Below are 23218 nucleotides of genomic sequence, written 5' to 3'. Positions count from 1 at the left end.
CTTGGAAAAAAACATAGGCAAAAACCTCTTAGACATAAATATGAGTGACCTCTTCTTGAACATATCTCCCCGGGCTAGGAAAACAACAGCAAAAGTGAGCAAGTGGGTCTACATTAAGCTGAAAAGCTTCTGTACAGCGAAAGACACCATCAATGAACAAAAAGGAACCCTACAGTATGGGAGAATATATTTGAAAATGACAGATCCAATAAAGGCTTGACGTCCAGAATATATAAAGAGCTCACATGCCTCAACAAACAAATACAAATAACCCAATTAAAAAATGGGCAGAGGAACTGAACAGACAGTTCTCCAAAAAAGAAATACAGATGGCCAACAGACACATGAAAAGATGGTCCACATCGCTAATTATCAGAGAAATGCAAATTAAAACTACAATGAGGTATCACCTCACACCAGTAAGGATAGCTGCCATCCAAAAGACAGACAACAACAAATGTTGGCGAGGCTATGGAGAAAGGGGAACCCTCCTACACTGCTGGTGGGAATGTAAATTAGTTCAACCATTGTGGAAAGCAGTATGGAGGTTCATCAAAATGCTCAAAACAGACCTACCATTTGACCCAGGAATTCCACTCCTAGGAATTTACCCTAAGAACACAGCAATCAAGTTTGAGAAAGACAGATGCACCCCTATGTTTATCACAGCACTATTTACAATAGCCAAGAATTGGAAGCAACCTAAATGTCCATCGGTAGATGAATGGATAAAGAAGATGTGGTACATATACACAATGGAATACTACTCAGCCATAAGAAGTGGAAAAATCCAACCATTTGCAGCAACATGGATGGAGCTGGAGACTATTATGCTCAGTGAAATAAGCCAAGTGGAGAAAGAGAAATACCAAATGAATTCACTCATCTGAGGAGTATAGGAACAAAGGAAAAACTGAAGGAACAAAACAGCAGCAGAATTACAGAACCCAAAAATGGACTAACAGGTACCAAAGGGAAAGGAACTGGGGAGGATGGGTGTGCAGGGAGGGATAAGGGGGGGGAAGAAGAAGGGGGGTACTAAGATTAGCATGCATGTGGGGGAGGGAGAAAGGGGAGGGTGGGCTGCACAACACAGAGAGGACAAGTAGTGACTCTACAACATTTTGCTAAGCTGATGGACAGTAACCGTAATGTGGTTATTAGGGGGGACCTGATAAAGGGGAGAGCATAGTAAACATAGTATTCTTCATGTAAGTGTAGATTAAAAATTTTTAAAAAAATAAAGAAAGAAAGAAAGAAAGAAAGAAAGAAAAGGGGGATTACTCCTTGATAGGATAAAACAATTGGTAAATCAAAGATTAACGCATGCTTTAAATATCCTTAATGTTGATCACTTAAAGGGTGTCAGATGATCAGCTATGGAGGTACTCTTTTCTGATAATATTCTGTTCTCTTAATAAAAAAAAAAAAAGCAGTTACTGTGTGCTGACCTCCAATGAGTCCTGCACAGTGGTATAGAGGGCATGTCAAAGTGTGGGCAAAGGGTCTGTTTGTTTCTATGCAGAAGAACAAGGCCTAGCTTGGATACCCAGAAAATGAACTAAGATACGATATGAGGAGGAGCTTCCGGCATCAGCACTCTCTGGAGGACTTGTGCCGGGGGATGATCATCAAAAAGCCTCCACAGGGATCCAGATGATGCTGCGGTTCTGGCTACATCCAGCCCACCGTCTCCTGGACTTGCCATAGGAATGAGGAGGGAGATGTCTAGGCTGGCATGTGCATACAGTGAGACAACGAGTTTGACCGGATCTGTACTGTTGGAACTCAACCAGGAGTTGGGAGGGGTGCAAGGTGTAGCACTCCAAAATCTCATGACTATAGACTATCTACGGTTAAAAGAACATATGGGATGTGAACAGATCCCAGAAATGGGTTGCTTTAATTTGTCTGATTTTTCTCAAACTGTTCAAGTACAGTTGGACAATATCCATCATATCATAGATAAATTTTCACAAATGCCTAGGGTGCCTAAATGGTTTTCATGGCTTCACTGGAGATGGATGGTAATTATAGATTTGCTTTGTTTATGTCACCGTATTCCTATTATGTTAATATGTGTGTGCAAATTAGTTAGTAGTTTAAAACCTATACATACTTAAGGTACTTTACAAGAAGATATGTCAAAGAAATAATCAATCCTCCCATGTTTCCTTCCATATGCTACATCTATAGCTTTTCTTCTTCCTTCCTAATTACAACCCTTAAATAGAATTCGTGACTCATATCGTATTTACCGAGTATCATAATTCCTCCAGGTGGTAAAGATACCTCAAGACTAGTGCTGGGCATAGAAGCCACAGGGCATAAATCTGCAAAGAATTAAAAAGCTAGCCTTTTCAAACAATATGGCTTCTCTCTCACTTACCAACTTTACATTTCCCTTTATGGCCCCGGAAGATGACTGGTTAGCCAGAGACGGGTAAGATTCCTCAAGGGAGGAACAACCTAAGACAGGCACAGTCGCAGGTGGGCCATCAGGTGAGAATTTGGGGATCAACAGAGGTGAGGCTCAGAACCTCATCCCCCCCTGCTTTGAGAGAAATCTGCATCCGTGGATGTTTTGCTGCCCTTGTCTAGCCTGGATTAATACTTATTCCACAGGCACACACCTGATCATCTGATCATCTACATTTGCCCTCTTACAGCACTAAACTATGTTTTCTACCTTTATCTTGCATCTACCTACCACTTCAGCATTTTATTAAAAATAAAAAAAATAATAATAATAAAGGGAGAAATGTGGGATCAACATATAAATCAAGTATAAAAATCAAACGAATATTCATATTTGACCTGATTGTTTATAGGTCATAATGCGTGATCAAAACCGAAAGTTTCTGTGATGAGTGCCCTTGTACTGTTCACCATGTAAGAATTTATTCACTATGTAAGAATTTGTTCACCATGTAAGAACTTGTTCGTTATGCTTCAGAAGATTGGAGACTGACGAGAATTAGGCTTGAGATGGATTAATGATTGTACATTGAGCATTGACCCCCCCTATACTGAATTTTATTGTTGTTAACAACCATTTGATCATAAATATGAGAGATGCCCTCTCAAAAAAAAAAATATGAAGAAGAATGAACATTGTCACTGTTAGAATAAATGGCAAGTTAGAGGTCTGCACAAAACATTAGGAACATTAATTACTGTCTCAAAAGAATGTGACTTTATTTCATTTGCTCTATAGTTTAGACTGGTACTTTGGAAAGATTTTTTTTTTTCTTCTTAGGGTCCATGCTAATCTTCTCTGTATCATTCCAATTTTAGTATAGGTGCTGCCAAAGCAAGCACAAGATTTTTGACATTAAAAGAATAATTTTATTAATAGCAGAAGAAACTGGGGTGGTACCCTCAAAATACAGTCAAGTAGCATTATTAAGCAAAGACTTCATTGCCATGCTTGAATTGTTTCCCCCTTAGCTTTGTAAATTTCAGTCTTGTAGGACAAACTGAGCAGGCAGATGGATGTGAGAGGGCCAAAGTACTGATGTGGGAATTAAGGGGCATCATCCTTATATTAACCACTGTACAAGATACTTGACTACATAAGGTACTAAACTAGAGGTGAAATTCTTTATTCGAGAAATACTCTTTCCATTCATATTAAGCCATCTACATATTAACAAATAAGATTGCCAGGAGACATGGGAAAACAAAACCATTGCATTCTCTCTGACAATCATGAGGGCTCTGTCTTCTGTCAATAACTAAGTTTTCCTAGGTTGGGAGCATCCCAGCAGCCACTGGAGCTCTCAGAGACCCAGAGCAGGCTTCACTACCAATCCAAATAGCTGTTCTCAGTCCCTGCAGTGACATTTTCCTACTGGAAACAAGTTAGCCGGTGGCAGCTTCTCATAAACTCTGAAAAATGCGCCGTCTGACCAAACACAGTGGAAAGAGGCTGTGGGTTAAATATGACTCAGGAATAAGGCAATGAGACAAGTATAGTGGTATAGAAACCAGAATTTTGCCCACAGCAGAATAAAAAGTCAGGTCTCAAGGGCTAGTAACAGTATGCAGAGATGTGTTTGTATTCCCTCCCCTTTGTAGTTTGAAGGAGAATGTATAGTAAACTTCTAAGGCATTCCATTTCTTAACACTTTGAAATATTTGCTTCCTTGTTGTCAATTTCTAAACTGTCCACATTTTATTATATACCACTTTTCTTTCTTTAATATTTTCTAGATCTTAGATCTCAGAACCCCTTTAAATTTTTTAAAACATCACTGAGAATCCCAAAGAGCAATTGCATAAATGGGTTACAATGTATTGATGTTTACCATCTTCAAAAAAACCTTAAGATTTTTTAAAAACACAAGGATTCAAAAGCACACATTCTACTAGGTACCAGAACCATGACATTACACATGTGTAGTCTCAGAAAGCCTCCCTGCACACTTTGGAGGGAATGAGAGTGAGAAACCCAGGAACCATCTGGGTGTTATCATGAAAGGAATATTGACCTTGTAGAGACCCAGAAAGTGAACTTCCAGGGGTCCCTGGATAGCGAATTGGAAACTGTTGTTCAAGAGAGACAGAGAGCAAGAAATGAACATTGTTTTTATCTTTTTCATATTGATTTCCACTCTTCCTCTAAAAGTTGAAAAATAAGAAGAAAGTTGAACTTATTCTATCTGACTTCAGAAATTAGGACTCTACAGTATTCAAGGCCAGGTGGTACTACAGACCTATCTGAAGGTTAAAATGAAGGCAACTGATCACACCACCTGTTAGCAAGCAGGAAGTGGATGAACTGGAATACTCTTACACTGTGGCAAAAGTGTAAAATGATACAAGCACTATCTTGGAAGTTTCTTCAAAAATTAAACATACATTTACCATATAAAATGTAGCTTTTCTGCTTCCAGGTCTTTACACAAGAAAAATGTAAGTGTATGTTGATATAGAAATTTTTGCATGAACATCATAGCACCTTTGTTTTAATAGTTAAAAACTGGAGACAACCAAATGTCTATCAATAGGCAAGTTGATAAGAAAATTATGGTCTAGCCATAAAATGGAATACTATTGCACAATGAAAATGAGTGAACTAGTGATATATGCAACAGCATGGGGATAATTCTGAAAATAACTGCGTAGTGAAAGAAGCTGGTCAAAAATAGTACACTAAAATGATGAAAAGAAAAATCACAGACTGGGTAAAAAAAAAGTCTTTGCAAAATACATTTCAGTTAAAGGATTTGTATCCAAAATAAACTAAAATTTCTTAAAATTCGTCAATAAGGAAAATGTAAAATTCAGTTAAAAAATGGGCAAAAGATAGGAATAGACACCTCACCAAAGACATAAAGATGGAAAATAGGCTTTGAAAAGATACTTAACATCATATGTCATTATCATAAATTAAATCACCATATTTCAAATTGAAATAACAAGATACTAGAATGGCCAAAATCCACAACACTGACAACAGCAGATACTGAGGAGAATGGAGAATGGGAACTTTTGTATTCATTTCTGGTGGGAATGCCAAACAGCCACTTTGGAAGACAGTTTGGCAGTTTCTTACAAAACTAAACATACTTTTACTACATGATCCAGTTATGATGCTCCTGGGGTTGACATGAGCTGAGAATGTATATCCACACAGACACTTGTACGTGAATGTTTATCACAGCAGTTTTCATAATCAATTATAACTGGAAGCAGTCAAGATGATATTCAGCAGGTAAATGTATAACAAAACTGTGGTACATCCATACACAGTGATAAAAAGAATTGAGCTCTCAAGCCATGAAAAGACATGGAGGAAACTTAAATGGATATTACTAAGTGAAAGAAGCCAGTCTGGAAAGACTAGACTATGTAATTCCAACTATAGAAGATTCTGGGAAAGGTAAAACCACGGAAACTAAAAAGATCAGTGGTCGCCAGGAAGAAGGGAGGGAGGGAAGTGGAGCACAGGGATTGTCAGGGGAGTAAAACTATAATTCTGTATGAAACCTTAACAGTGGATACATGTCATTTACATTGGTCAAAACCTGTATACTGTACAACACAAAGAGTGAAACTAATGTAAACTAGGGGCTTTAGTTAATAATAATGCCACAGGACTGGCTCATCTATTCTAACAAATGTACCCCACTAGTACAAGAAGCAAAAATAGGGAAAATTGGGTGAGGCAGGGGGGAGAAGGAGTGGATATATGGAATCTCTCTGTACTTTTTGCTCATTTTTTTTCCCTATAAAGCTCAAACTGCTCAAAAAGCCTATCGACTTTTAAAAAGTACATTGTCTATGACTCCATTTATATAAAGTTCTAGAATATGAAAAACAATCTATCTGGCAGAAAGCAGAGCAGCAGTCACCTAGAGCTTAGGAGGAAGAGAGGGAAAGATTACCAAGGGCTGCAAGGAAACCTCTGGAAGGAATGGATCATTATTTTGATCTTGATGATGATTTCTTGGGGGCATCTATAAGCCACAGTGTATCAGAGTTTCTATTTTGAATATGTGTGGCTTCTTTATGTTAATTTTCATTTCTAATGGTTTTCCAGATGGCATTAATGCTGCTGGTATGAAGACCACACTTTGACCACTCAAAGAGATTGAAGAGAGAGCAATTGTTCCCCTCTGGGTCTGCACTTGAGAGTCGCCAGGAGAGGTTAAAAAAAAAAAGAGAGAGATTCTGATGTCAATGGCATGGCGATTTTTTTCAAAGCTTCATGGGTGATTGTTGATCAGCCAAGATGGAAAGCAATTAGGATAGAGACACCTCAACAAAATAAACCTAGTTCTACATCTGGCCCACTTCTCACAATAACTTACTGAAAATACAGGCTAACATGACTCAACCAATAGTGCACACTTGGAAATTCCATGCCTTTCACTTGTATCACATATAGAATTTGTGGTATATCTACTAAAAAATAAAGGTTGTTCGAAGCAAAACTGAAGGAAAAAAACAGCAGCAAACTCACAGACTCCAAGAAGGGACTAGCAGTTACCAAAGGGGAGGGGTTGTGTGGGAGGGCGGGTAGGGAGTGAGGGAGAAGGAGATTAAGGGGTATTATGATTGGCACACGTGGTGTGTAGGGATCACGGGAAGACAGTGTAGCACAGAGAAGACAAGTAGAGACTCTGTGGCATCTTACTACACTGATGGACAGTGACTGCAATGGGGTATGGGGGGGACTTGACAATAAGGGTGAATTGTTTTTCTTGTGAAACCTTCATAAGAGTGTATATCAATGATACCTTAATAAAAAATAAAATAAAATAAAGGTTGTTAATTTATCAAGTATTAGTAAAAGTTGAGAATTACTCCATTGGCTGGAAATAGCTACAGTTTAATATTTAAATCTATTATTAAAACATAATCTGTAAAAAAAAAAAAAGAAATCCCATGTCCTTCCCGCCTGTCTTTTGTGAGCTGCTAACTCATTTGAGGTCACCAAAAATAATACAAGATGACAGTTGATCAATTTATAATTTATTTTGGGAGATGGGCTGGGTAATTTTAGGACTTATTTTTATGGAATGAATTTCTTCCTTTCCTATAAAACACCTTTAAAATCCAGTTGCATCATATTTCTTTTATGATCTGATTCCTGGTTTTCCCTCCTATTGACAGATATGAACAAGTGCAGAGAGAAACAAAGGGTTTAAGAAAATGACTGCCCCCACCCACCTCCATGCAGTACTGTGGAGCTGACTGCCCAGTGAGCCCTCAAATCTCAGAACAACTCATTTATACTTCCATCTCTCAGCCAGAGCCACAAATTGAGTGTGTGAGTAAAGAAGCAAAGCTGTGATATCTACGATCCATGTCAGCTTCAAAAACCTCTCTTCCACATAACCCATCTTTAGTTCCTTAAGGGTTATTCCTAACTTGATGCTCTGAAAAGTAGTTCAGGCTACATCTTATACAATGACCATCACATCTTCATTGACATGGCTACAGGGATGTCCCTGGATAAACCTTTGGTTAGCTAATAAAATTCTAATTAGTATATTAAAAGTTAGATTATTAGCCATCTCAATCTTAATCATTGTGGTTTACACTAACAGCTTTTTCTGTACCTACCTAAATTCTTCAATTAATGTAACCCAGGCCTTTTCAAGTCAAGTCTAAAGGCACAGTTGATTTTGTAAACTCATGTTTGGATAATAACTGACTAAACAGATATTTCACTAGTCCAATAAACAACAAGAAGCTTGGTATCAGAGTATTTTTTAAGCATTTGCTATTTTAATGTGATTCTATATGTAGGGGCAAAAAATCAAAATATATGAAATTCATAATCAGCATTTATATTCTAATGGCCAGATGCTGTATCATCTCATGTAAACAAATCCCTGGAGTCAATTATCAACGAAAACATGAAGTTCCTTTCATGACCACCCAACTGATGTCTTTATTAAAAGATAAAATTCAATGATTTCAACATCCAGCTTTGTCAATCCTAGAACTGCGTGCTAAAATTAGTATGGAGGTTCTAACTCATCCATTCCACTTTTTAAAGTTGTTCCAACTAAATGCCACAAGGGTACACCTGACAGTTTTTGGAAGAGGCCTTCATGAACAGAAGGTAAAAAAATTCTTAATCTCATCTCCTTAACAGTATGGCAGGTTTTTCTATCTGACAGCTTTGTCCCCACTTCTCCTCAATCTCACACATTAGTTTTAATCTATATAATGGTTCACCAACAGGGCTGGTAGGTTTCAGATGAGCTACAAAGAGCACAAAGAAGGGAAAAGAAGAAAAAAGACATAGTTTAGTTAAAAGAATCCAGATTCTGGTCTATTCCTAAATTTTGGAACTAGTTTCACTTATTCACCACATGAAAATGATAATGCCAGACTCAATTAATTTACTTCCAAGGTACATTACTCTGACCTTCTGAGATACATATATTAAAAAGCAGTTATGGACTTTCACTTATGTCGAAAATAGAAAACTGCAAGATAAATTTGCTCCTATCCTAACAAAATGAAACACCAAATAATATACAAAACAAAGTTTTTTCAAAGACTATGAGAAAATGGAAGTTCCTAATATAACTGAGCTTAAGTCCAAAATGAGATAAGCCTCTTCTAGAAGAGAAAGGAATCATGGTTGCTTTCTTTCCTAGCTAAGTAGTGGAAGAAAGAAGAAGTCACCTTGAGGGTGAGGTAAATGAAAATTACTAAACTTTCAGCAAAGATTGTATATGGACTGGCATGACTCATTAGCCTGGGAGCCTCAGATCAAAGGGAAGTTTGGACAGTCCCTGCCAGTTCTTTTCCACAGGCCTCCGTGAGCGCTCACAACAAGGGCTGGGGGCAGGGCAGGAGAACTGAGATAGTGAAACCTTAGGGCAGCCCAAGAGAAGAAAGTGAAATATCCCAGGCAAGCTGAGCCTCACAACTGAGTGCCACAGAACCAAAACTGGAGAGCTGAGAGGGCCCCTTTCCATGCATAGGTCCACTGGCACTGTTTAAATTTGAGGGCAAATGCAGGAAGACTGAAAGAAAGCCCACACTGACACCAGACCTTACACTGAATACCAGGTGGTGGCTGTCTGCTGCTAAGAGAGAGGTGAGAAGAGAATCCCTTGAGGTGGACATCCATTAGGGCCTGCCAACATATGACAGCAGTGGAGAGAATGGAGGAAAATCCTACAACTATGCCTGGTTTTAGCCATATACTGCTGAGGGTTGGGGGTGGGCACAATTGCTGAGAGAGAATCCCCAATACTCACACATGAAGATACACATGGCCTCCCAAACAAAACAAAACTGAGACACACCTGCGGCAAATTACAAAGTTCAGACACAGCTCAACTACTAACTGGCTTTCCACATCAGTTCACCGCCACATGCACACATACACACTCCAGCCTGACAGCAGAAGAGGCATGGCTATTTCTGAGCTTAAATATTATTTCTCTCACTTTATACTTTTCTAGATTAAAATGTAATCTTCAGAAGTTAATAAAATTAATGATATTCATGAAAAGACAAAAAAAGAAAAAACACTAAGATAAAAAACAGTTAATGTTCTACTGATGTTCAGACCACAAAAAAGCCTGTATGAGTAGATGGGAAACTGAAAAGGTGAAAACTATAAAAATGAACCTAATATAAATGTTAGAAATGAAAAATATAAAACTTGAAAAGTTACTTAGGTGGGATTAGCAGCTGACTGGAAACAGTAAAGAAAAAAAAAACTGAATTTGAAGACTGCTTAAGAGAAACTGTCCAAACTAAAATACAAAGAGAATAAGACAGTAAAAAATAAAAATTGACTGCCTGAGACCTGTGAGACAATAAAAAACAATTTAACATGTGTGTACTTTGGAGTCTTAAAAAGAAAAAAGGGAGAGAATGAGACAGAAGAACTATTTTAAAAAATAATAATAAAGAATTTTCCAATATTAATAGAAGATATCAAGCCCCAAAGATACAAGAGCATGAGTGAATCCCAGGTAGAATCAATGCAGAGAAAATCATTCAGAGACAAGGCACACCAGATGAAAATCAAGATTAAGGAAAATTTAGAAAGTGGTCAGAGAAAGCAAAGACATCATATTCACAGACAACAGTAATGAAAGTAAGGGCTGATTTCTCATCAGAAACTATAGAGACAAGAAGAGAATGAGAAGATGGCTATCTTTAAAATATTGAAAGAAAAAATGTCAACCTAGAATTTGATATCCAGGGAAAATATCTTTCAAAAATGAAGATGGGAATGGAAAGTAATAAAAAGCAGGCACTATAGGAAACAGTATGGAGATTCCTCAAAAAGTTAAAATTAGAATACCATGTGCTTCAGCAATTCCACTGCCGAGTATTTATCTAAAGAGAACAAAAACACTAATTCAAAAAGATATATGCACCTCCATGTTCACTGTAGCATTATTTACAGTAGCCAAGATACAGAACCGACCTAAGTGTCCACGGATGGATGAATGGATAAAGAAAATGGAATGAAATGTTATTCAGCCATAAAATGGAAGCCATAAAAAAGAAGAAAGTCCTGACATTTACAACAACACAGATGGAACTTGAGGGCATTATGCTAAGTGAAATAAGTCACAGAAAGATAAATACCATAAGATTTCACTTACATGTTGAATCTAAAAACAAACAAGTTGATAGATACAGAGAACAGACTAGTGGTTGCCAGAGGTCAGGGGGGTCAGGGGTAAGTGTGTGGGCAAAATAGATGAAGGGGATTAAGAGGTACAAACTTCCAGGTATAAAATAAACAAGACTCGGAGCTATAATGTACAGTATGGTCACTATAGTTAATAATGTTGTATTGTATATTTGAAAGTTGCTAAGTGAGTAGATCTTAAAAGGTCTTATCACAAGAAAAAAAAGTGTAACTATGTATGAAGATAGATGTTAACTAGACTTATTGTGGTGGTCATTTTGCAATTTATACATATATTCAATCATTTTATTTTATGCCTGAAATTAATATAATGTTATATGTCAACTATATCTCAAAATTAATTTAAAAATAAGCCAGTAAATTTTGATGAATAAAAATAAACCATCTACTCAAGCACCATCTTTCATATCAATTTCTAACAAATGTCTTATATAGCTTTTACCATATTGTCAGTAATACCTTTTTTAAAAAACGAAGCAGAAATATATTAAAGACAGACATAAGCTTAAGGAATTCATCTCCAACCAACCTGCACTACATGATTAAATCTTTTTAAAAAATCTATAGACTATTTAAAGTAAAATTATTAAAAATGCACTGTGGAATTTTTACCATATGTAAATGTATGATATGTGACAACAAGATTCCAAAATGTGGGAGTCTGGTAATTGGAAATATGCTATTATAAGTTTCTTATATTATCCATGGAGTAGTGGAATGTCTTCTGAGGTAGACTATGATAAGTTAAAGATCCATATTTTTTCATTTCTAAAGGAGGGATTGACAACTTTTCCTATTAAAAGTAAATAGCTTAGGTTTTGCAGGTCATGTGACCAATGATACAATTACTCAGCTCAACTATTATGAAAGTAGTATATGTAATATGTAAATGAATGGGTATGACTATGTTTCAATAAAACTCTATTTAAGAAACAAGACTGGTATAGCTTATAGGATGTCATTTACTAACTCCTGCTTTAAGGAGTTCACTAAAAAAGAAAAAAATAAAAGTACATAACTAAAAGATGAATAAAGGAGATGAAATGGAGTACAAACAATTACTCGATTCATTCCAGAAAAGCATGAAAGTAGTGAAGAGCAGATAGGACAAGAATAATTCAGATGCCAAAGTGGTAGACTTAAACATAGACACATTAATGGTTAATGAGGTATAGACTAAACACCCCAATTAATGCAGAGACTGCCAGACTGGATTATAAAGCAAGACCCAACTATATCTTGTGTACAAGAAATATCCTTTAAATATAAAGATACAGACATATTTCAAAATAAAAGGAAGAAAAAATATATACTACACAAAGACTATGAATAATAGTTTATATGAATAGTAGATAAAATGGACTTCAAGTTACAGAGTATTACCAGTACAGGCACTTCTTAAAATGTTAAATATACATCTTTTCTACAGATGAAAAAATGTGACATAGGGATTCCATCCTTAGGTGTTTATTCAAGAGAAATGAGAATCTGTGCCCACAAAATGCCTCCTATATCAGTCTTCATCAAAGATTTATTCATAAATAACCTAAATCTGGAAAAGCTCATGTGTCCATTAACTAGGAAATAGGCAACTAACAGTATATCCCCAGTGTAGAGTATACTTAGTAATAACAAGGAAGAAACTACTGATACATGCAACATGAATGATCTCAACATTATTCTGAAAGACGCCAGAAACAAAATAGTATATACTGTGCAATTATATTTATATAAGGTTGTAGAATAGAAAACTAACCCATTAGGAGAGAAAAAAAAATCAGTGTTTGTCTTTGGGTGGGAGTTGCTGACTGAAGAATCTGGGCTGAGGTAAATACTCTCTACTTGCAAGAACATGGGTGCATTCATTTGTCAAAATTGATCAACCCTTATACCTCCTATCTGTGCATGCACTACATGTAAATTTTACCTCAATAAACTTGACATTGGTTATCAAAACATTTATACATGATTATGGAAATCAGTAGGCATTTGTGCAAATTGGCTATAGTAACATAAAGACTCATGTGCTATTAAACTGTTTTCAGGCCTAAGCCAAGGAGAATTTTTGCTAATTGGATTCTTCTACCACTAAGATATCAATCACCCTTCGATATTACCTAAAATATATAGAGACACATAACATATAAAAGATAATTCAACATAACATTTTTTTCCTCCTTTCCTTGTATGGGGTCTAAAGGGAACACTTATCCAAAATTTCATGAGTGTAATATGCACAGTCCCTTTCATGTCTGAGACACATATGGCAGATTAAGCTACAGCAGTCTTTCAGAAACCACGGCAGCCACTTCCAGTGGATCTGAGTTGGCACACAGGTTGCCACTTAGGTGCCCCTTGCACCTGTGTGAAATGCAGCTCTCAGAATCATGTTCTGTTGGCACAAATTGGGCTGTGGCAGAATAAGATAGTCCTGATCCAAGTCAGAACTTGAATCTAGAGTAGGCCAGTTAGTAAATCAAGAGGGGGAGAATCCTGTGATAAGGTAAAGAGGTAACATAACCTTGTGGTTTGCACAGCAGAAGTGGATGTGATGAGGAGCGAGGGGGACAGGATAACATCAGAGAACTAAACTAAGATTAGTGATAAGAAATTGGGCTACTTCAGAGATTAGAGGCAATACAGTGAGTGAGGCTAAGGGACCAAAAACCCAACCCAGATTAGCAGACCCAGGTAGAAAGTGAAACGTGTACACAAAAAAGGCACCAGAGAATCAAGCAAAGTGATATGATTTACCCCAGAACACAGCTTTTGTTTCTAGTAAAGCTTGCACTGGAAATGTGTTTCCATGATCTATTACCCTGCACTCTTACAATAGCTACTGTTGGGCCGATGGCACAGGGAGAGAGGGGAGTGGCCTACTTATATTTCAAAGCATATAATTTAAGGGTTTCAGTGAGGAAAGTAAAAGGATATGATGCTTGTGACTGAAATTAAATTGTAATAAAATGGTGTCTCTCTGAGTTTCTGCTTCAAATGCTAACTTGCACCTTCTGCTTCTGATGAAAGAAGTTAAAGAACAAAGCCCCCAGTGAGAACTAGAAAGGGCAGATGACAGAACAAAACCTCTGTCTAAAGGTAGCAGGACCTGTCAAAGAAAGTCAGGACTGCAGAGGCCCAGATAAGGAAAGAAAGATCTTTGAGCAGAGTCCAGCGTTCTGCACACTGCTCTTCCCTTGGGGTCATTTGCCAATTCTTGGTACAAAAAGAGAAGCTCATAAGGCTGGCAGGTGTCAGCCACTAAATGGCAGAGAAGCCAGCAGAGCCTTTGACAACCTCAAGGTGCTGCGAGACAAAAATGGCATTTGGAGCTGCCATACGAAAGAAGCTGAGAGGCCAAGCTTGCAAAGAGGGTGATTCCAGCTCTCAGTGCAAGTTTTGCCCCTGAGGTATTTACCAATTCTTAAGTTGTGCTAGACAAAATATTAAAAAGCCGCATAGGAACAAAAGAGCTGAAAAGCACAGAGGAGTTACCAATAGTCATGTGATGCTAGGAAGATAAAAATCGACTTTAAAAATTGCCGAAGGAAAAGTCCCTACTCAATATCTCAGGTTCTCAGGTGGAATACCTAAAGGGCACAGAGATAGGAGGGTTCGAAGCAAAGGTAGACTGAGTCACAAAGAAACTGTAATCCAGCTTGGAGTCAGCTCAGCCCCTCGAGGACATGCTGTGTCTCTGCCGGTATCAAAGTTATCACTTTAGGGAAAGGAAAACGTCATTCTGAGGCCCCACACAGTTTCAAACATGTGCTACGTATTCAATAAATCACTACCATGTATTAAAATAAGACCACTAGGAGAAAAACAAAAAAGACAACAGGAACATACTTGGATATGGATGCCGGAAGACATGGATAAGATGTCTAAATAACTGATTCATGTGTCCAGAAAAGCAATGTTAAGGTCAAAAATTTCACTAGAGAATTGAAATCTGTGAAAGAGAAAAACAAAAATTCTGATTATGGAAATGAAGCAGTGATGCATCTACAAGTCAAGGGACACCAAGGATTGCCACCAGCCACCACCAGCTAGGGGATGTTCTTTTACACAAGCCTTCAAAGTCCAATGTATATTTACATTTACGGCGCCTCTCAATTCAATTAAAAACTTGGCTCTTCAGTTGCACTAGCCATGTTTCAAGCACTCAGTAACCACATGTCGGGATGGGCTACCATATAACATACTCAGCAGGGCAATGCTATGCCAAAAAAAAAAGTAAAAGACAAGCACATACAGAAGCATGCATGACTCACAGACATATTCTTGAAAAAAGAAGTCAGATTCAATGATTCCTCACATAAATTTTAAAAAAAGCAAAACTAGCTGATGGTCATAGATGTCAAACAGTGGTTACCTCATGTGGGCATGGTTTTGACAGGAAGGGGTATGAAGAAACATTTTTGGAGTAAGCAAAACAAAGGCAAGGAAAGAATTCCTGTTTATAGAATCTGCCAGTTTCCATCGTGTACATATTCCAACCATGGCTAATTTCAAGCTATCAACATGATATCACTGACTATGAACTTGGAAGAGATACACAAAATCAGCTCTTACAAGCTGGTGCAAGCCAGCTCCAGCAATGCACCTTCATATAAAGTAAAGAAAATAAATATGTGAAGATGTTGGGATTTGTGAACACAAGCAGCCTGAATACGGCACCCCCTCTTTTGATGATTCCATCGACATCTCAGAAATGGTTGTAAGGAAGAAGAGGGAGGGAACTCTTCTTCCTGAGACTTCTGTGTTGTTCAGAGAACATTGGTAAAATGCTCTGAACCTGAGGCACAGGTGGGCTCCCTCAAACTCCATCCCTGGGGCCCACCCATGGATGCACCCACTTGGCCGTGCATGTCCTCAGCACAGCCCGACAGAGCAGAGAGATGACAACCCCAGCACTCAGAATGGAGCTTTCTCTTCCTGTATACTCCACAGTGCCAAGTATTCTGTCAGACTCAGGAAATTATACACTTTAAGATAATGAAGTGTATTAGACAATAATACCAAAGACAATATTGAAGTGTCAAGTAAAAATGTACCACGATAAAATAAGGCAGATGTTCCCAGGTGCCTGGCTTGTTCACGGGAGAATATGTATTAAAGCAGAAATAAACAGTATGTGCTTGACTGGGTCTCTAAATTTCTACATGTTTGCTGTGCAAGAAAGTCCTGCAGAGAGTCACTGTTTGCATTTCCTAACCTTCGTTAGGACTCTATAGCCTCCGTGACAGGGCTGCAGCCATTTGAAGTTAATTTCCCAGTTGCATTAGCTCAAAGAGATGCTGTCCTTTAAAGGTTATCAATTAATAAAAATTCTAATTCAATGTAAACAAGGGACCATAAAAGGCCTGGATTCTGTACAAGGTGGCCTGTTCTGGAGGGCAGCACGACATTTGCTCCAAGGCCTAGTAGGACATCCAGGAAAGTGAAAACAGTGGTAGAAAGGTCTTTTACAATAACCTAGTGCTATAAGGCAGTGTCACTGAGGAAAAAAAAGACATGATTCCAACAGTAGAGAGGCTACAAGGCAAGGCCTGGGTATCATATATACACATATACAACCCCACAAATATACATGTCTATTATGTGAACATGTATGTGCATGTGTACACACCAGACCTATCAGATCCCACCCGTATCCCTCAGAGCCTATCATGTCACTGTGCTCTTATGGCTTTCAAGGGCCGGAATCTGTTTTTCTGGACCAAAATTGTTTTGTTATTGTTGTTCTGTTTTTGCCCAGAATCTCAGATGGTCTTTCGGCCTGTGTACACAGTATATCTGAAGGGCCAGGGAACTGGGACCTGTGGGGGTCAAGCCCTCCACAGATAAATGATGGGAATTGGTATATAAATTCCCCAGATCCTTCACTCCAGTGGGACAATTTGAGGCACCATATATTATATAATTTTCCAGTTTCCCTGCTCTAAATGCCTATATTAGTGACTCATTAAATAACTCATACACTGGCTCCCTTTTCTTTGCTGTAATTATTTCCCACTCCCCTGTCACTGTTCCCTGTAATACTTCATAAATATGCTGCTTATATACAAACCCTTATCTGGAGGTCAACTTTGTGTGAGTACATGTATGTGTGTGTCATATACCCCCACCAGTGGCTTCATGATCCTGGACTCACAGCCCCAAAGGTGCAATGTAAGTCACAGAAATATGGTGCAACTCTCAACAGCTATTGTAAAGAAGGTAGTGGTGTGAATCCTGAAGCTCACAGTCCACTCTCTTTCATGTGATGGTATTTCGTCTTTTCAATCATGTGTGTGAGTACCTGCGTGTGCACACCATGCCAGAGTGGGCTCCAGCAGAGGGAGATCTCCAGACCATCACACCTGTAAGCACTTGAAATGGACCTGCTCTTCATCCTTCCAGCCTCAACCCCATATTCTCTCTCCACAAGGTGAATCTCAGTGTTTTCAGTTATCCACCACTCCCCCACATGACTCAGGGAATGGAGGCCCATCTCCAGACTCAGCAGGTTTTGATCAATCTCAGGAGTCGGCCCAGGCATTCTGCTGATGACGCTCCAGGCACAGGAACGTGACCCAGGAGGCTCAGTCACACAGAGGGGGAGCATTATGTGATTTCCTTCTGCCTTTCCTTGCAGGAAATGAATGAGATAAGTACCCTAAAAGGCCTCTGGTGGTCCTCTTGAGGGAAACACAGTTAAGATGGAGTGGTGAGATGGGACACACTCTATGAAGGTATCATTGAGCGACTGACTATATCTGAGTCTATCACCCAGCTGGACTTGCAGCCGTGTGAGCTAAAAACTGTCCTTGTTTGACATAGGTCCTATTCCTTCCAACATAAAGAGAACAGTACTTTAAAAAATATATTTTATTGATTTGGAAGGATCTCTTTTATAATTTAACCTATATTGATTTTATATAACCATTATCTAGCACTCAAAGTTGTATATAATAATACACTCATAAAAATGGGCAGAGGACCTGAATAGACTTTTGTCCAAAGAAGACATACAGATGGCCAACAGGTACATGAAAAGGTTCTCCACATCACTAATCACCAGAGAAATGCAAACCAGAACCACACTGATCTATCACATCACATGTTAGAATAGCTATTACCAAAAATTAAAAATTAAAAAGAAGAAATAATTAGTGTTGGTGAGGATGTGGAGGAAAGGGAATGTAAGTTGGTCCAGCCACTATGGAAAACTGTATGGAGGTTCCTCAAAAAATTAAAAATGGAACTGCCATATCATCCATCATTTCCATTCTGGATATTTTTCAAAGAAGATTAAAATACTATCTAGAAAAGATATCTGTACCCCCATGTCCATTGCAGCATTACTTAAAATTAGCCAAGATATGAAAGTAACGTAAGTGTCTGTCGATGGAGGAATAAAGAATAAGTAAAGAATATTACTCAGCCATAAGAAAAAGAACGAAATCCTGCCATTTGAGACAACATGAATGGACCTTGAAGGCATTATGCTAAGTAAAGTCAGAGAAAGACAATTACCATATATTTCACTTCTATGTGGAATCTAAAATAAAACAACACAAAACCAAGTTCCTACATATAGAAAACAAATTGGTGGTTGCCAAAGACGGAGGAAAGGATGGTGAAATAGGTTAAGGGGAGGTCAAAAGGTACAAACTTCCAGTTACAAAACAAGTCATGTGCATGAAATATATACTATGGTGACTACAGTTAATAATCCTGTAGTATGTAGTCAAAAGTTGCTAAGAGAGTAATTCATTCTCATCAGAAGAAAAAAAATTATAATAATGCATGGTTATGAATATTAACTAGACTTGTTGCAGAAATCATTGTGCAATAATATACAATATCAGATCATTATGTTGTACATCTGAAACTAATACGTTAATTATATCTCAAGATAAAGAAAAAATAATACGGTTATGACTTAAGGACGAACTTGTTAAAACACAAATCATTGGATCACACCCCCCAGTTTCTGATTCACACTCTGAAATTCACTCTGCTCATCTTTAAAGCTAGTAGACTCTGTAGATAGACATCACCAGTCCAGTGGTTTTCAAAGCGAGGCCCCCAGATGAGAAAGAGCAGTATCACCTGGGAACATGTTAGAAATGTGTATTCTTTCACCCAACCTCAGACCTACTGAGTCAGAAATTCTGGCCTTAGAGCCCACCAACCCAGGCTTGAACAAATCCTCCAGGTGATTCAAATGAAGAGCACAGACTGAGAGCAACTGATCTAATCAAATCCTCCTTTTCTAAATGAAGAAAAGAAGACAGGATAAAGCAGTTTGACCAAGATCACATAAGTCACATCACATCCCCTGAAGCAAGCACACTGCAACCACAGGTGTGCCTGGGTTTTTCCCGAAGTTTTTTTCCATCTAATACTTAATTACTGTTTTTTTCAATAGATGTCACTTATTGATGTTCTAACAGGTTGTATACACACACACATACACACACATCCATCATCTAAAGCAAAAAATCCCCATAATTTAAAAGTCAGTGGACTGGCTATTTTCTTTTCCTGCTTCCCTTTGAAAACTTCCAAGTTGTGAGAACATCATATCCAAAATGACTAGCTGGTAGGACACAGGCCTTGCCTATGAGCATGAGTACCCACTCTAAGTAATTGGCACAGCCATGGCTGTTCTTCCCGGCTGCCGGCAAACCATGCCTGCTTCAAATCTGCTGCTAGTGACCAAACCAGACCACCAGGCTTAGAGCTGTCTAAAAAGAGAGACCCTCGGGGAGTGGAGGAGTGGGCTCACTGAAACAGCATCCTGACTCTGAAAAGCCCTTTAGACTGTCCACAAGACTGCCTCTGTCCAGTTTTTTCTCTTTCCCAGAGGTTAAATGGAAGGGTGTGTAATCTAGAGAAGTGAGGTGCTATTGTACCTATATTTAAATAAAGGTATTGATATTTTGGAATGTCCAGACAGTTCTAATAGTAACATTAAAGCTCTACTCTATAAAGACCAGCTATCGAGATGGTAAGAAAACTGGCCTGTCTTATTCTGATTGCTCTCCAGCTTTTGATGTATCTCCACTGCCTCATCTTTTGGCATAAAGGAACTAATGTAAAGCCAGGCTTTCACTTTACACTTTTCTTTTCTCAGTTGTCCAGGAGCCAAAGTGTGTTAGGTAGGTTTACAGAGATAGGAAGATAATCGTTTTAGCTTGCAACACATCTTTCAGCTGCAGCTAGTGAGCTATGTTATGCTTGGTTTTGGTTCAAAATAAAAATAGGTTTTGTGCTATAAAAGCTATACATAGATAAGGATAATTTTCAAATATTTATCAACCAATGTGTCAAGGGGACTAAGCCATCAGCAGACACTGCCTAAAAACAAAGCAAGCTATGGAAAGTCCTCTTGGCACAGGGTCTTACCGATGGGTTTCAGCCCCGGGCAAGTTCCCTATGGGTTCAGTGAGACTGAGGAATGACAATGGGGGTGGAAGGGTTTATTACCTGGCTTATTCTCCCAGCAGTAGGTCAAGAACTAGATCATGTCTGCACTCAACAATCTGCAGGTCCTCCTTATCTCTGCCTCTGCCCAGAGCACTGGGCGGAGCTCTTTACATAGTGACTCAGTCAATAATAGCTCATTGCCTATGGTGTGCAAGCAGTAGCCTAGCAGCAGGCCAGTTACATCATCAAGTAGTTCAGGGTCAGGTAAGGATCCTGGCCATAGGAACCCCAACTTTTCCCACACATGAGGTTATTTCAGTAGCTAAATTATAGGAAGATCTAGGGTCTAGGTGCCCAGAGCAGCAGAAACAGGGCCACACTTGTTGAGGGGTTCAGGATATTAGCTATTTTTCAAATAATATGAAAGTATTTCTGTATTTAACCATGGTTCGGGCTTTAAGAAAACTTATCAGCTGAAGATCAGCCCTGTAATAAACATTGTTAATACTTAAGGGGAAAAAACAAAAAGAAATTTGAAATCAGGTTTAATCCTACTACATAAGGATAGTCACCATTAAAATGTTGTTATATATTTAATACACAAATATAAATATGCATACTGTTTTGAACCAAACAAGATTATTCTTCACATACTATTTTGAAACCTGCTTTTTCACTATATTGGTATCTCTCAGTGTCAATAATTACAGCTCTATTTTGTCATTTTAATGATATACAATATTTAATTTTTGCATGCATATTTTGTAATAATGTGAAAATTTGCATGCATATTTAAATAATCTATGGTGATTATTCATGCTGTTTTCAAAATTTTATATATAATTATTATAAATAAAAATATAATGCACATGCTTTTACTTACATCTCTTTTTTTCCCTCATCTCTATCTTTCTAGATTGTTTGATTATTTCTTTAGGAAAAATATCTAGAAATAGAAGCCTAGGTCAAAAGTATGTACATTTTAAATTATTTTGGATGCATATTTCCAAATCTCATTCCAGAAGATGATAAATATACACATTTCCAGCCACTAAGTAAATTCTAATAGGTAGTTATTATAATGTATATATTTACTTTTAATTGTGAATTTTATCCTACTTTATTACAAGAGCTTCAGGTAGCTTTCTAGAGTATATTCAAGATACAAAAATGTAAGTATATAAAAGAAGATATGATCAAATGGAAACTAAGGATAAGAAAAATAAGATGAGGACAGGTGTGATATTAACATATAAATACATGAGGTTCTTTAAAGCTGAGCATTGTTACTCTGCAATAAGCCATATTCAAGCTTTATAAATATACAAATACTTGATTAAGCCAAGTGATGACATGAATGAATCACCTCCAGTTCCTTTTAAGAATTGGTATAATAGGCATAATGAGTGAGTGAGTTAATGACAGTAATGAAAAGTTATGTTGCTAATCCATGAAATGAACATGAATAATTAGATGATGGCTATATTAGAAAAATGGGAATAATTTTCATTCAGATGGACATAACATAATAAAGTCCAATGACTTCAACCTCAGAAGAGAATTACTATTTAAATAATTACTGTAACCTCTCATTCCTTTGCTCTGTCTTGAGACAATCAATATTTGTGTCCTCCTGTACCCAAATATTCATAATGCATTTACTTACCACATATACATCTAAAGTTAGGTAGTTTATCACCACTTATATTACAGAAGAAAACTAAAAATTTAGTTTATATGTATATAATGATGTATATATATTTTGCACAAAAAATTAAAGATTAAAAAATTAAGTGGACTCTTAGACAATATGTGTATACAAGAAGGAGGTGGTAACTTCCAAAACCAGTCATTAATAATGGCAGAAAACAAACCAAAAAATAATGACTTCTAGAGGTATCTGTCCAATAAGGTAGCCAGCCATCAGTCACAAATGGCTCATTAAATTTAAATGTAAATGAAACACAATTTAAAATAAGTTCCTCAACTGGACTAGCCGTGTTCAAGCATCAGTAGCGCTATATGGCTGGGGATTCTAAATTGGACAGTGTAGATGTAGAACATTCCTACCATCACAGAAAGCTCTACTGGACAGTACTGCTTTTAGAATGCAAACGGTCTTTGACCAATATAAAAACAGCATACTCAAAATGTCTATGTAAGCCGATTGACTAGAAGTCAAAATGTATTTTTTAAATCATGGGTACAAATGATCTCTAGGTGAGTCCATTAAAGTCTGTTTAGCCTTCAGTTTAACTGAAATCCTGCAAATTGACAGTGCAGCCGAATTGTAAATAGTTCTATTGTATACTTGTAATTGAGCAAAACAGGAAAACAATTAACATTGCCTGAGAAAGAATGCTTGATTGCCTGTGAATGCTGTATAACAATAACAAGTTTAATTAGAGAAGGGGGTTTCCACCTGACCGGGAATTCTGTGGCAATTTGTTAAACATATTCTTCTCAGCCTTTCCATTAACCTTAGAGGTGGCTATCCTAATATTCTATATTACAATTTGTTTTTAAGTCATTAACAAAGAGCTTTTTACCTTCATTGACATGAGGACATACCTACCAACAAACTTAGAGTTATCAGTTTAGGTATTTATATTTTGCCTTCATAAATGGAATTTTAAAAGAGGAAGAAAA

At 37.6% G+C, this 23218-nt stretch overlaps 1 protein-coding gene and 1 pseudogene across 2 annotated transcripts in view; both read right to left on the bottom strand.

The window, feature by feature from the left end:
- The window catches only part of RBMS3 (RNA binding motif single stranded interacting protein 3), a 1487986-nt gene that overhangs the window by 926263 nt on the left and 538505 nt on the right, over positions 1 to 23218 (bottom strand). The gene's annotated exons all lie outside the window — the stretch shown is intronic.
- LOC118970591 (U6 spliceosomal RNA) lies at positions 3235 to 3321 on the bottom strand (annotated as a pseudogene).

The sequence above is a fragment of the Manis javanica genome, chromosome 15 (assembly GCF_040802235.1).
Source record: "Manis javanica isolate MJ-LG chromosome 15, MJ_LKY, whole genome shotgun sequence".
Lineage (NCBI taxonomy): Eukaryota > Metazoa > Chordata > Mammalia > Pholidota > Manidae > Manis > Manis javanica.
Note: the sequence above shows the minus strand (reverse complement) of the source record. Positions and strands in the feature narration are given on the sequence as shown.